The sequence below is a fragment of the Ictidomys tridecemlineatus genome, unplaced genomic scaffold (assembly GCF_052094955.1).
Source record: "Ictidomys tridecemlineatus isolate mIctTri1 unplaced genomic scaffold, mIctTri1.hap1 Scaffold_345, whole genome shotgun sequence".
Lineage (NCBI taxonomy): Eukaryota > Metazoa > Chordata > Mammalia > Rodentia > Sciuridae > Ictidomys > Ictidomys tridecemlineatus.
In genome coordinates, this window is record NW_027522408.1 from 163,542 (window position 1) to 180,055 (window position 16,514).

The following is a 16,514-nucleotide window of genomic DNA, read 5'->3' on the forward strand; positions in this document are numbered from 1 at the left end:
AACCTCTGCTTTCTGTATCAGTCTTTCTGCACCCCAGTCTCCAACCTCTGCTCTCTGCAACAGTTCTCCTGAAACCCAATCTCCAACCTCTACTCTCTGTAATAGTCCTTCTGCACTCAAGTCTTCAACCTCTACTCTATGCAACAGTCCTTCTGCACCTCAGTCTCCAACATCTGCTCTCTACAACAGTCTTTCTGCACCCCAGTCTCCAATTTCTGCTTTTTGTATCAGTACTTCTGCACTCAAGTCTCTAACGACTGCTCTCTGTAACATTCCTTCTGCACCTGAGTCTCCAAATTCTGCTCTCAGCAACAGTCCTTCTCCACCCTAATCTCCAATGTCTGCTCTCCGCAACAGTTCTTCTGCACCCCAGTCTCCAACCCCTACTCTCTGTAATAGTCTTTCTGCACCCCAGTCTCCAACCTCCTCTCTGCAACAGTGCTTCTGCACCCCAGTCTCCAACATCTGATCTCTGAAAGAGTCTTTCTTCGCACCAGTTTCCAACCTCTGCTCTCTGTAACAGTCCTTCTGTACTTCAGTTTCCGAACTATTCTCTCTGTAACTGTTCTGCACACCAGTCTCCAAACCCTGCTTTCTCTATCAGTCCTTCTGCACTAGAGTCTCCAACCTCTGATCTCTTTACAGTCCTTCTGCACCTCAGACTCCAAAATCTGCTCTCTGCAACAGTCCTTCTAAAGCAAAGTCTTCAACCTTTGCACTCCTCAACAGTCCTTCTGCACCTCTGTCTCCAACCTCTACTCTCTACAATGGTCTTTCTACACCTCAGTCTTCAACATCTACTCTCTGTAACAGTCCTTCTGCACCTCAGTCTCCAATTTCTGCTCTATGTATAATCATTCTTAAAAAAAAGTCTCATAACTCGGCTTTCTGTAACAGTTTTTCTGCACTCCAGTCTCCAAAGTCTGCTCTCTGTAACAGGCCTTCTGCACAACAGTCTCCATCTTCTTCTTTCTGTAACAGGCCTTCTGCATCCAAGTCTCTGAACTCTGCTCTCATTAACAGTCCTTCTGCACCCCAGTCTCCAAACTCTGCTCTCTGTAACAGTCCTTCTGCACCTCAGTCTCCAAACTCTGCTCTTCGTAAGATCCTTCTACACCCCAGTCTCCAAACTCTGCTCTCAGTATCACTCCTGCACGCCAGTCTCCAAAAACTGCTCTCTGTAACAGTTTTTCTGCACCTCAGTCTTCAACAACTGCTCTCTCAAACAGACTTCCTGCACCGCAGTCTTCAACCTCTGCTCTTTAGAACACTACTTCTATACCCCAATCTCCATACTCTACTCTCTGCAACGATCCTTCTGAACCCCACTCTCCAACCTCTACTCTCTGCAACAGTCCTGTGGCACGCCAATTTTCAAACGTTACTCTCTGCAACAGTCTTTCTCCACCCCAGTTTCCAACCTCTGCTCTCTGCAACAGTTCTCCTGCAACAAAATCTCCAACCTCTACTCTCTGCAATAGTCCTTCTGCACCCAAGTCTCCAAAATCTACTCTATGAATCAGTCCTTCTGCACCCCAGTCTCCAACATCTTCTCTTTACAACAGTCTTTCTGCACCACAGTCTCCAAACTCTGCTCTCTTTAACAGTCCTTCTGCACGTCACTCTGCAACCTCTGCTCTCTACAACAGTCCTTCTGTACCCCAGTTTTCAACCTCTGCTCTCTGCAACAGTCCTTCCTCACCCCAGTCTCCTAAATATTCTCTCTGTAACAGTCCTTTTCCACTACAGTCTCCAACCTCTGCTCTCTGTAACAGTCCTTCTGTACTGCAGTCTCCAACCTCTGCTCTCTGTAACAGTATTTCTGCACCCCAGTCCTCAAACTCTGCCCTCTGTAACAGTCCTTCTGCAACTCAGTCTGCAACCTCTGCTGTCTGCAACAGTCTTTTTATACCCCAGTCTCCATCCTCTGCTCTCTGGAACAGTCGTTTTGTACCCCAGACTCCAACATCTGCTCTCTGAAACAGTTCTTCTCCAGCCCAGTCTCCAACCTCTGCTCTCTGTAACAGTCTTTCTGTACTGCAGTCTCCTGGCACCAAGATTAGTTCCTGCCTCTACAGAGCTGGTTTGCTGCTGCTGATGCTATGGGATCAAAAAGAACCCGCTTTCTTCCTTTCCTTTATTCCTCTTTTCCTAGTGTTTGGCTGATCTCCTAAAATGGAGGCCTGCTGGCAGGGGAGTGTGGAAAACGAGGTTCTCGTACTTTCTGTCCCTCTGGTGTGGAGAGAACACAGAAGGACAGAGATGGTGCTGAACACCCACACAAGGTGTCCAACGCACTTGAACTGAAAGAGAGAAAAGGGTTTTGGTTAAAAGAGTGGAGAGAAAGGAGTATCAGAGATTTTAAAAGCGGAAGTTGGAGTTAAAGCTCCAGATACAGACTCTCTAACCAGGTGCCTACAAGTCACTGGGAGGCATCTTTTTCCAGATGACTCTATACTCCAGTTTGAAGATTGGTCTAGACTTTGATCATGCAAAGAGATTCACACCCTCCAGCCAGCTTCCTCAGGGCACTCTGGAACTCGTTGCTCCTCAGGCTGTGAATGACGGGGCTTACAGGGGGATCACCACACAGAAGAGCACAGATACCAGGGTGTTCATGTCCAGCCTTCTCTGGGCCTGTCATAGTGGAAGTTGGCTGTTCCATAGAAGACCACCACAACATTGAGGGGGGACACACAAGTGGAGAAGGCTTTCCTTGTGCCCTGGGCGGAGGGAATCTCCAGGATGGCCACCATGTTGAGTGCGTAGGAGCCTGCAGTGAAGAGGCAGGGGCTCAGGCCCATGGTGGCACTGACCACGTGGAGCACAGACTTGTTGACAGAGGTGTCAGAGCAGGAGAGATTCAGGAGAAATGGGGTGTCATAGGGAAAGTGGCTGAACTGGTGGGGCCCACAAAGAGTGAGTGTGATGGCCAGCACCGGGTGTGTGACCAGATTCACCAGCCCACACAGCCAGGACCCAGTCACCAGGTCAACACAGACCTTCACACTCATGATGACTGGATACTGAGGAGGACGGCAGGTGGCCACACAGCACTCTACTGGCCACACAGCCAGTAAGAAGCCTTCTGTGCCAGCACATGTCACCAAGAAGATATGGGAAAGGCAGCCCTCATAAGAAATGGCCTTCTTCTCCCAGAAGAAGTTTACCAGCAGTACTGGGAGCGTGATGGATATTTAGCAGACGTCCAAGAAGCTCAAATTGCTGAGGAAAAAGTACATTGGAGTGTGGAGAGCAGGACTGACCCTGGTGGCCACTATTATGAGCATGTTCCCCAGGAGAGTGGTCAGGTAAATGACCAGAAAGAGCAGAAATAACCAGCCCTGTAGGTTGGAGTGGTTGGAAAAGTCCAAGAAGATGAATTAGGTGACAAATGATTGATTGCTCATTTCCAATGGTATCATAGCTACAAAACAGAGAAAAAGAGACCATGACGAGAATGGACTGAGAGCACCCCAAACAGGCTTGTTAATATGCAGGAATATGGCAAATAATATTGTATACAGAGATGCCTGGACTCTGGAAAGAGACGTATAGGAGTGACTTTAGAGAGAGCATAACTTCTCACAGACTTTTGCATGGGTGCTCTTTTGTAAGAATAAATGGAGACTTGGTCTAAATGCACAACCAGCTATCAACCCCTGTGTCTCATTGAATCTGCAGTATCTCCTTCCTAACACTGTGCTTCACTGTGATGAATTTTTTTTGTATGTCTGTTATTTCAAGTAATATTTTATTGTGGAAAAATGAAGAAAATGCAGAAAGTTATTCAGAAGAATAGAACAGGTCACAAAATCAAAGCTCTCTTTGCATTCATCCCATTCTACCTCTATCTGTCTTTAAAATATCCAAAGCAAAATTTCCCAATATTGTTGTACTCTATTTAGTTGTTTGCCTTGTTATCTTAATTTCCTAACATGAAATTAAGTTAATATCTCCCTTTTTATTGAACATAGAAACCTTCCATTCCATTTACTATCATAAATATTGGAATAGAAGCTTTCATACATATGTATCTGTAATCATCTCTGATTATTTCTTAAAAGTAAAATTATAAGTCACCTGCTTTTAAATACATTGATCTATTTTTTTTCAGTAGAAACTTTTATTTTTTTAAGTTTTATAAGATACAAAAAATTTTGACAAATGATATATACTTAGGTATTTTTTTTCTTTTGTATTATAAAATTTACCTCACCATACATTACATTTCCTGAAAAAACAATGATTGATACAATTACTGATTTTCTATCATGTTACCCATGCTAATCTGTGATCCATTTTCTTGAACTAAAATTTCTTTTACTTTTTCAATCTTAAATGAAAAATATTATAGTAAAACAGTAGGCTCTTGGTCCAGATAGATGTGGATTGAAATCCATCTGTTTTTTACTAGATGTTGTTTGTAAAAAAGTCAGCTCATCTCTATTCCTCAGTTTGTTCCTTGCTTAGGATATTAATGATGTCTATTTCACAACTGCTGAAAAACGTTTTGAGATAATATAAGCTATGTGTCTGGCACATTTTTTTGGTGTATGTGTGCTGGGTTTTGATTTCAGAGCCTTATGCATACTAAGCCTGCACTATACCACTGGACTTTGCCCCTAGTTTCATTTAGTTATACTTTTTTATCATAAATAGATACTGAATTTTCTTATTTTCTCTGCATCTATTGAAATGATATATATTTTTTCTTATTTAGTCTGTTACTATGGAAATTCGGTTGATTGAATTTTTGAATATTGAACCAGCCTTGCATTCTGGGATTGATCTCAATTGACTGTAATGTTATTTTTATTCTATATGGCTGAGTTCAGTTTGTTAATATTGTTCCATGCTTTCTTTTGTGTATTCTATTTTCGCTGTTCTCCAGAGATAATCTATTTCTTGAAGAATTCTCAGCTGTATTCTACTGTTATTTTCAGTCAATGCATGTTAGTGGACTAGTGGGAAACAGAGAAGGGATTTATGAAGTTTCCAGGAAGCCCTGCCTTAGGTACTGTAAACTCAGTCACAGAAATATGGCCTTCACAGTGACCCACTTTCTAGCAATATGGCTGAGCCTAGTTCTTATTCCTCCCGACGTTAGACATTTCGGTCTTTTCCTTTCCATAGCTGCAAAGGTTTTCTGTTGAGTGTCCTAAAGTAACAGTTTCTGTTACTATTGCCTCTGAAGATTACAGTTTTGTTTTATGGAAAAAATCAGGAAATGGGTCTGGGAGGAGTTTTGGCTGCTGTTGCTGTTCTTTGTCCCTCCACCTATCCAAGAAATGATACCGTTAAAGATACTTTGTCAGAATACTTTCCTATCTTCCTGGGAGCATTTGGTGGAATTTATAGAGAAAAAAAAATACAAATATCTTATGTCCATAGCCCTCTGGGTCTTTATGCTCTTAAACCAGTCTATACTAAGTCTTTAGCAATCCATTAACTATTTTTTTGAGTTTTTTAAATAAATAAACTCCTATGTATCTAGTGGGTTCTCCCATAGTTAAAAAAATGCCTGGATTATTTTGGTTGCTTATCTCTTCCCAGACTTTGGTTTGTTGTTTGCCTTATAATAATCATCCCTAATAAAGTCAAGGAAAGTCATTAATTTGCATTTTTTTCTGCTTTTTTAGTTATTATAATGATTAAAACAACATGCTTTCTAGCTATTTCGATAGATACTCAAGGTGAAATTTGGAGTCTATACACTTACTTTTCAAAAATATTTAGTAATTTCTAATTTAATTAAATATGTAGTTATTCTGTTCAAAACAATCCCATTTCTAGTATATTTCCAAGGAAATTAATGCACAGTTCACAAAAATTCTTGTGTAAAAATTCATAATAACTCAAACAAATATGTCTTCAGCAGAAGGACAGAAGACAAATCATGCTTTATCATGCAGTGGAATAATTCAGTTACTTTAGAAACACAAATACTGGAACATTAATAACATTGACAAATATAAAAAAAAAATTCTGGGTGAAAGAAGCCAGATACAAAATATATACTGTATGTTTCCTTTAAATAAACTTCAAAAATTAGCAAAACAGCTATAATGGTCAAGAAATAATGGTGGTCTTTTTTTTTTTTTTTTTGGAGCTCAGGGGTGATACCAGTTGAAGCATGAAGGAATTGTCCAAAGTGATGGAAATGTTTTGTATCCTGATTTTTTTTTGGTTCATATATATGTAAAATATTATAAACCTGTACACTTTAGATCTGTGCATTCTTTGAGTACAAATTATTGTTCAATTTTTTAAATATAGCCTTATTTTAAAAATAAGTAATTAATGGGGAAGAGTGGTACCTGCCTGTAATCCCAGGTACTTGGGAGACTAAGGAAGGAGGATAATAAATTTGAAACTCTGCAAGGCCCCCCGCACCAAATAATTGAAAAGGCTGTGGATATAGCTTCATGGTAGAGTGCCACTGGGTTCAATCCCCAGTACTGCAGTAAGTAAGTAAGTAAGTAAGTAAGTAAGTAAGTAAGTAAATAAATAGAAGTGAAAGCATTTTTTCAAGATGATTTTTAACTCAGGATTGGTTGGAACCACATCTAAATATTTTTTTAGGTCTCTAAGAGGTTAAGTATTTTCTCCCATTTTTTTTGCATTTCTCTACTTCTTTTTTTTACCACAGTGATAGTCCAGGACATATCACATTTTACAAGTGACATCAGTTGTTTCCTGATCACGATTTGTTTGAAGCAGTGAATGTGATTGGTGGGTGCATTCGGTCTGTATCACAGATACAAAGCCTCGCTCACCATGATAGATGGGCGTGTGCATGTGTGTGTGTGTGTGTGTGTGTGTGTGTGTGTGTTATTTGTTGTGGGATTGGTCTTTACTGAGAACACTGTCTTATAGTTAGTGGGATGGCAAGTTGGCATCTCAGGCAACATTGATGGCAGAAATCTCAAAGAATATAGCAGGAATCTGCAATCTAAGGCTCAGCAAGCTCAGAACACTTGGTTATCCTAATTGCTATAAATGGAAAGATCCTCACTATTGAGCTTCTCTGAGAGCTGCATCACACTGGGGCGGGAGGAGGGAGCCCATTTCCTTAGAGATATACCCTGTTTCTATGGAGACTCCAGCTAGGCTTCAAAAGGCTGGTGGGATAGTACCAGTGGATTCTGCCAAGCCCTGGGTCATTCTGAGGAGCCTGCTACTTCAGGGGAGGTGGCAGGGTATCAGCCTATGGGGCCGGAACAAGGCTCTGTGAAGCTGTGTCAGGCCTGATTTCTAAGCAAGGTACTTGGCAATAGAAACCTCGGAAAACGTCCCACCCCCCCCACCATGCCGTGGGCCACCAGAGAGCCCAGGTGTGTCTCTGGAAAACAGGCTTGTGTATGAGCATGGACATCAATGATTGCAGAGTATCAACAATAGGGGACCATAAATCTCTTTCACGTGAGTGCAGACTGAAAACAGGGACATCTGGAGAGAGATAGACTGGGTTTTAGGAAATCATCATATCTCTAGGTCTAGAACACGCAGATAGACCCACTCATGGAATTGTGCATGTGAGTCCAAAGAGCAGGGGTCGATAACTGTGAAACCTGGTTCCCCAGGTTTTAGACACACCTGTTTAGTTCAAAAAAGTGATCTGAGTGCTAAAACAAGATCAAAATGAAGTGGTCTGTATCTGAAGACGTGCTGTGTTGAAGGTGGGAGAAAATCTCTGAAGCCCTCATGGAGAAGGATATTGAGAACTTTAAAGTCCTAGTTGAAGAGGACATGGTAAAGACAACAAATCAGTTTTGGAAGGCTGGTTAGCTGGTGGGATCACTCAGGAAAACAGGAATATGTGAGGAATAGCAGATGTAGAGGAGGCTTTGGTGGATTTGATTTGAGTAATGTTGAATGTGAGTTATCTGTGGGATAATCACGTGGAAATGCCCTACACAGACAGACTAGAATTGCAGGTGTGAATTTGGGAGTCATTGTCTTGAAGGCAACTGTTAGAGCAAAGGGTGAATATGAAATCCCCCAGGAGAATAGAGAAAGTAGAGAAGAAAATAGAGAAAGTAGAAATTCTTGTGATACTTGGTGTTTACGAAAATTGTAGTAAAAGTTTATCCAGAAATGACTAAGAACACCACACTATCTAGTTCAGTTGTAGGTATAGCTTTCTCTAAATAATTTCCCTAAACAAGAGGTTACCTTATTAGCATTGATTTACAATAAATCAACTTTGAAATGGAGCTGGAAGCTACATGTACTTGACATTTCTTACGTTCTCTGTTTCTCTATCAACTACCTGGATGAACTTCAAGTCATTTAGAAATCAGTGACATGTACTTTCTTTTAACTCCCCGTATCAAAAAGATCAATATGACAATCTCTTTTATAGGTAGATATCTAAATGTTTTCAGAAAAAGAAATAAAATTCCACATAGAAGGCAGTTCCAGCAGATTTTACTATGAGAAAATGGTACATGGTCTGTGGATGTGTAAAAGGGAAAACTAAACGTAAATGTTCAGGGATTTAAAAATACAATCTCTGAAGTTGTGCATACTGCTATTGTAAAGATCTTAAATATAAAGGTAATTTCAGGAGGGACAATTTCATGGGGCATTAAAAAATTCTCCCAATGTATGTTTATATAATTTTATCTACATATAAGTTTTTCCTTGGTTTTATTGGCTAATTTCTTGTTTGTCACGGGTGTGGAGTAGGGTGAAGGATGATACCCAAACAATTTTCCTTATCCTCTATGCTCTTTATTAATGTAGGGCATTAGATTGAATCATCATCATGGTCACCATTGGAATCCATTATTAACAATCATAACTCATGAATGACACTTTGTGACACAATATGTACTTCCTCCTTACAATTTATATAATGCAGCATAGGAATTAGATCAACTTAATAGTAAACCCTCTGCTCTGCAATAATAATAACCATAATCATCATAATCATCTAGGGCATATTTCATAGAAAAATAATTTGAGTGTGAGTCTTCTTTGATTGCTTCAATACACATAAATGCCTGACTCTAAAAACCTTGTTTAATGTAGTTTAAAAGTGGCATGTTTTCTGTAAAAATTAGATTGAATTTCGGATAATACATTTTATCAAAACTCAGTGAATTTCTTTGAAAAGATGAATTTTTACATTCCTGAATCCAATCACGATTTTTCAAATTGAGTAACGAATAGAGACACACATTGGATAAAAAATACCTAACCCTTATTAAATGCCTATAAGACTTTTACATGCATTAACTTATTTGGTTCACACAACAACCTATAAGATAACCTATTATCCCCATTTTACAGAAAAAATAATTGAAATTAATGCACAATATATTAATAAAAGTAGGAAAACATCAATAAATCCCTTTAATTTGCGTAATGTACATTAATTTGTACATTTAATATGTATTAACAATTATGATTTAAGAAACCAAAAAGAAATTGACGCAGAAAATTTATCATGTAATAACTCTTATTTGTAGTGATACTTTGTTACCTGATGATAATACCATATATTAGTAAACTGTCTTATTATCTTCAATGCCAAGACATTCTTGTCTTTGGTTCTAATAATTCATTGCAAATGATTAATAGGCCAACACAGCTTTCATTAAAATTCCAAATCTCAGGGCCTTAAGAAGCTTAAAGTATTTAAATTTCAATAGAAACTCGGTTTTTCAGTTAAGCACAACTAATTTTAAAATCTAAATATAAACAAAATAAAATAAATAAGTATAGAGTCTTAATAGAAGAACTTTTTTTTTTTTTTTGCTTTGGCAATAAATGAAATGTTTTGCTGACTAACCTTAGGGATTCCTTTCCTCAAACAAACAAAAAAAAATGGGCATGACCAAAACGAGGAAGAATGGTGCGATCATGAAAACCCTTATGCACATCAGGGAAACAATGATTCCTATTTGATCTCAATAGCACAAGAAATGATTAAAATTTTTAAATCTAATTTTCATGTTGCCCAGTAAATTGTTTAAAACACACACACACACACACACACACACACACACACACAGTACAAGGTCAATTTATTCAGAAATATATCTGAATGATTTTAGGTGCTTGTGGCAATGTGAATTTATTACTGTGAAATCTATGAGCTATCTGGCCTGGCCCAGAGTTGTCCTCATATCCTTCCATGTGATATGGGTGCTTGGAGCCAAGGGAAAGATCAGAGGTCATTGTGCAGAACAGTTGGCCTCAGTCAGTGAGTTCCAAGTGTTCCCAGTGATGCTTTTCCAAGGACACAATTTGGGGGAGGCTGGGCTCTTTCACCTAACATGCAGGGATTTCCTTACCCCTAACTGGTAGATTTAAAATCTTAACAAATTTACCAGGAAAAACCCTCCCTCCTGTCTTGGAGATTCAGCACTCAATTCAGCATTTAACATCTCTTTCAGTTCTGTTTTTTTGGGGCCGGTGTGTAGGGGAGCAGTTACCGGAGATTGAACTCAGGGGCTTGACCACTGAGCCACATCCCCAGCCCTATTTTATATTTTATTTAGAGACAGGGTCCTACTGAGTTTCTTGGTGCCTTGTTTTTGCTGAGGCTGTCTTTGAACTCACTATCCTCCTGCCTCAGCCTCCTGAGCTGCTGGCTTAGAGGCGTGCACCACTGTGCCAGCTCTTTCAGTTCTTTTTATTTCACCTGTGCTTCTTCTAGCATAAAGGGGAAAGGGAAGACAAATTATTACATCTTACGATATGTCAGAGCCTTCTAGTTATAAAATTCTTCAAAATAATAAATTCTCTTTTCCATTTAGGATTTTAAAATTTCTTTTCTTGGTAGTGGTTAGTTTCAATTCAAACCAATTTTGTTCTATACAAGGTTTAATTTAGTCCTAAGCCAGATCTACAAGAAACCCAAAGAGGATAAGATCTGCTCCCTGTCCTGCTGCGCCCCTCCCCTGACTCAGGCAATAGCAAGGCCCTACTGAGGTGGATGGTGCAAGGCGTCCATCCTCTGGAGGAGCGCAGTATGTTTCTGGGAATGGGCTGATTTGTTTTTGTATTCCTTTAATAAGTATAGTTTGATTTCTCATATGACCATTAAGTATAAAGGAAAAACCATGACTTTCCAAATTAATGCAACTACTTCTAAAGCATAGATCTGTTTGCTCTAAATGCAATGATTTAGCTGTGGAGTGTAAATTGTTAATGTCTAAAAAAAAACACCCTGTATTCCTGTCAAGGAAGTTTTTGAGAAATTAAATTAAAATCTAGAGAATGAAAATTAATGTTAAGAAGATAAATTAGTGCTTAGTACTGGGCAACTTGTTCTTGTTCCTGTGCACAATGTTTTGTGCTTATTTTTGTTTGATTACAAGTAATAACAAATCAACTACTTGCCGTAACCATGGCACCGGTTCCAGTCAGTAAGTCAAGAAAGAATAGTCAAGGTATAGGCCAATAGTTTGGGACATTTGTAACTATTATTAAAAGTTAACTAAGCAGAAAAAACTCAAAGCAAAACTCGAACTGAAAGTACAAATGGTTGCTTATGCATAAGCCAAGATACATTCTTCTATTCTAATTGTAGCTACGTAATATTTTGTTTTGTTTGAATAATGATTCCTGTTTTGTAACCACAAAGTACTGTAAGCCTGCCAAAATGAAAAGTATATATGATCAACTTCACAAGTAAAGATTGTGATCAACACCTTCACTTTGGTGTCTGTGTTGTTTCTCCACCCTCTCTTTCACCGACTCCTCACCATCCGTTCGTCTCCTGAGACCCCTTGTTGGAGCTGGTCTCCGACACTGTCCTTCAACCAACTTACAATCTAATGAGAAAATGAACTCAATATGTGCAGGAAACTTGGTAACAATTCTATGTAATCTACAAATTATCATTATTTTCTTTTAGTGTTTGCTTCAGCAGCTCTGAGAATGGAGCACTTAATACTTGTCAAAGCCCCTAATTCCATCTTGAATATGCGCTCCTCCAGGTCCTAGTTGGGCCTCTAAATTGTGTTCTAAACACTAGGACAACACTTTGTGTGAATGTGCACTCAGTAAAGGTTTGAAGAATAAAGAAGGTCTATCACGTAAATCCATGGAGCAGAGTTTTTAAAAGATTCTTTAAAGAGGGTACCGTGTGGGACCTAAAGGATCTAACAGAGACTTGACAAAAGCGAGAGGACATTTCTGTTCAGTAGTTCTGGTGCAGATATCTTGCTGAGAAAAATAAAGCCTCTGTGGGCATAAGTGAGGCAGCATAGCCCAGCGGCTTCTGAGGAACTCAGTGTCTTCTTTCTCCTAAACATATCCCTTATGGAGACCATCGGCTCAGTTCCCACAGAACAAGCAGCTCTGCATCTTTCTTTTCCAATCAGTCATCTCAAAGTCAGGTGACCAAGAATGAAGTCACTTATGAGTGACCCCAAAATTTAATATTTCTAAAGGAGGGGGGTTGTGTATGAAGTAGATTACTCACAAGCTTCAGGGATTTATTACAGATAATAAATTGCTTGCAACTCCCCTCCCCAAGCATCCATGTGTTGTAAAATAAAGATGAAAACCCCTAATTAGTGAATGAATACGTTTCTAAACATAGCTTCTTCTACAATAATGATTTTTATTTAAACAGATATTTTGTTAGGTCTATTGTTATGCTATATTGTATCATAATGGGAATGTGTCCCTATACTTTCTCCCTAAAAATTATTCCTTTTTGTCCTGTTCATCAAAAGCAGAGGATTAACACTTAGCATTATCTATTGTTTACCATAAGTAATTTTCCACACACATCATCTCACTTAAGGAATTTAGGCATCTCAGGGTTTCTGGTTATGTTTTGGGTTTTCTTCCAGTACTAGAGGCATCATGCTAGATCCCTCAGGTTTTGTTATAACCACTGAAGTTATTTCTACTCTGGCAATACAAGTAGTATTGTGGAAACTCAGACACACATAGAAAAGGTGCTATGATAGGTCATTACATAAATGCCATCAAAATGATAATGAAAATATGTACAATATTCTGTAATATGTTTCTAAGGTGTAGGTATATCCTGATTTTGGGATAGTGTTTTTGAAAATTGTGATGGTAAATAAACTACTTACCAGCAACTCTCACAGAGAGGCGTAGATTTTTGGTTTTGGTGTGGCCCTTGCTGCTCTCCATACTAGTACCTGGGCTGCAAAGAAAGCTCTTGGTAAAACTGGCTGTTGGTCTCCATTCACTACAAAACGGACCTGTTATTCTGAAAGTTGCCTGTTGCATATCTGTGGCCTCATGAAGGAGTCAAAATCCTCTGATCTCTCACAATTCATTTTCCTGTGATGGACATTTATAGAGGTCTGGGGCTGACCTGTTGGGAATATGCATCAAGCCTTTCCACTTTAGCTGCTCTGGGACTCCTCAGTTTGCAAACACAACTCAAAGGCAATGGCTTGAGTTCAACTGCAACAATGAAGAGTAGTTATTTCGCTGTTGGATTTATTAATGTCTTGGCAATCACCTGTTCCCAGCATGCAGCGAGAAGATCAGCGTCCTCTCTCTTTTGGGATGTGGGTGAGCGAAGTTCAGAGTGAGATTTCTGCTAAGAAGTTGTGGGTGGCTGAAACCTCAAGACTGCCTTCCTTTCTCGCTAGGGAGAGAAGGGGTCAGGGTGGGTGTACACTTATTGGGATGGATTTCACACGGCATATTAAGTTTTTTCTTCATGTTACATACTTTGCCAGATGGACAGATATCAGAAGCCACAATATTAAAAGCATCCCCACTATCTTCAGCTGATCCACTTCTGCTAAGGGCTGATCCCTTACAAAACACTGTATGACTTAGTGCCCCTTAATTTTATAATCCTGCTGATGCTCATGACCTGGTGAAAAAATTGTTCGCTATAGAGTTTAAAAGTAGGGGAAAAAAAGAGTCATCAAACAGCTCTTTCGGGCACAGATGGAGAAAAGACAACAAGCTTGAAAGTCTTGTAGTATTTTACTGCACAAAAAAAAAGAAATAAAAGTATTAGATAAAGAGGTAAGTCTCTTAAACTTAAAATTTTTCATAATACAATGGGGTTTTCCTCATGCTCCGGAGAGACACATTAACAGTCCTCTTAAAAGATCTTAGAATGATTAGCCATCAGGTAAAGGCAAAGCTAAAGCACATTTGATGAAGCACTTCACACATTCCAGGGTCGTCACAATAAAAGGAATGATAATGATGTTTTGTTAAGGGAGTGAGGAAATCAGAAGCTTTATTCACCACTCTTAATAATAAGGTAAGCTGATTCCACTGGTCTGAAAATGATATGGAACTTCTTCAGAAAGTTAAATATGGAATTAATGATCCAACTCTTCCACTCCTACTTACAAATTCAAGATAAATAAAAAAGTTGTCCACCAATGATTTGTACATGAATGTTCTTATAATGTTCATATTATATATAATGTTCATATTATATATACAAATCTTATTCAAATTAGTCAAAAAGTGAAAATGACCAGGCAGGTCTGTAATCTAGCTACTCAAGAAGCTGAGGCAGATGAATCACAAATTCAGGGACAACCTGGGCAAATATGCAAGACCCTGTCTCAAAACAAAATTTTTAAAAGGGTTGGGCTTTGGCTTAGTGGTAGAACATTGTTTAGTGTGCAGGAGGCTCTGGGTTCAATCTCCAGTATGACACCCACACAGACACAAAGTAAAAATTACTATGCAGTGGGAAATAAAAAAAGAAATGTGGCATTTTCATAAGATCAGTCACAATAAGGAGGAATAAACTAAAATACTAACACAAGCTACAATATAACTAAAAATTGCAAACATCCTAAGTGAAAGGAGTCAGATCTAAAAGGCATATATGGTATTACTTCATTAAAAATATCCACAGAAACTTGAGTGTATACATAGGTCTTTCCACATGTGAAGGAGAAACACAGAAATGGTGTTTATTTAAAACTTAGAATCAAGATCCATTAGGAAAATGCAAGTCAAAGTCACATTGCACATAGCACTTCACATTCACTAGTGTTGGCTAGAGCTGCAATATTGGGGGAAAGGAGATTCACTGCTTTGGGTATCGGCTTTTTTTGGAGAGAAAAGTAATAAAAATATTCTGAAATACCTGTAGATTAGAGAACCCAGCTGAGGTCACAATGTGTCACATACTCAGCACAGTGTGCTTCCCCTGGTTGGAGGGGCACCACAGTGTTCATGAGACACTGTGTATGGAGAGAGCGCTCTTGTAATTGCTGCTAAAGAGTTCACATATTTCTACAACTAAGACATATCCTAGAATGAAACCATTATCTAGTTCTAATCTCCCTATACAGTCTGTCTTCCAGCAAGCTTCCTCAGGGTACTCTGGACCTCGTTGCTTCTCAGGCTGTGAATGATGGGCTTCAACATGGGGGTCACCACACAGAAAAGCACAAAGACCAGGGTGTGCGTGTCCAGCCTTCTCTGGGCCAGTCATAGTGGAAGTTGGCTTTCCCATAGAAGACCAACAGGACACTGAGGGGGGATGCACAGGTAGAAAGGCCTTCCTTCTGCTCTGGGCAGAGGGAATAACCAGGATGGCCGTCCTGTTGAGTGCGTAGGAGCCTGCAGTGAAGAGGCAGGGACTCAGTCCCATGGTGGCACTGACAATGTGGAGCGCAGACTCGTTGACAGAGGTGTCTGAGCAGGCGAGCTTCAGGAGCAATGGGGTGTCACAGAGAAAGTGGCTGATCTGATGGGGCCCACACAGAGTGAGTGTGATGGCCAACACCGTGTGTGTGACCAAATTCACCAGCCCACACAGCCAGGACCCAGTCACCAAGCTAACACAGACCTTCACACTCATGATTACTGGGTACTGAGGAAGATGGCAGTTGGCCACACAGCAGTCATATTGGCCACACAGCCAGTAAAACGCCTTCTGTGCCAGCACTTGTCACCAAGAAGAAGATCTGGGAAAGGCAGCCCTCATACGAAATGGCCTTCTTCTCCCAGAAGAAGTTCACCAGCAGTACTGGGAGGGTGGTGAATGTGTAGCAGACGTCCAAGAAGCTCAAATTGCTGAGGAAAGAGTACATTGGAGTGTGGAGAGCAGGACTGACCCTGGTGGCCACTATTATGAGCATGTTCCCCAGGAGAGTGGTCAGGTAAATGACCAGAAAGAGCCAGAAGAACCAGCCCTGTAGGGAGGAGTGGTTGGAGAATCCCAAGAAGATGAATTCAGTGACAAATGATTGATTGCTCATTTCCAATGTTTTCATAGCTACAAAACAGAGAAAAAGAGACCATGATGAAAATGGACTGAGAGCACCCCAAACAGGCTTGTTAATCTGCAGCAACATGGCAAATAATATCGAATGAAAAGCAGCCTAGAGACTGATAACCTGTGGGACTGGTCTCAGAAAATCAGACCCATGGAGCCGCACACATTTGCAGGGGTGATGGTGGGTGGGAGTATCCAGAGAATTGCTAGAAGCCAACAAAAAGCCATTTGACCTCATCATGGTTTGAAGTCATTTCTCACTGTCTCAGTAATCTCTGTCTCCTGTTGTCCTTTT

The 16,514-nt window shown here is 39.8% G+C and overlaps 2 pseudogenes; both read right to left on the minus strand.

The window, feature by feature from the left end:
* Positions 1 to 2,571: 2,571 nt before the first annotated feature.
* LOC144373276 (olfactory receptor 5J3-like) lies at positions 2,572 to 12,066 on the minus strand (annotated as a pseudogene).
* A 3,216-nt stretch (positions 12,067 to 15,282) lies between these two features.
* On the minus strand, positions 15,283 to 16,217 carry LOC144373277 (olfactory receptor 5V1-like; annotated as a pseudogene).
* Positions 16,218 to 16,514: the final 297 nt, after the last annotated feature.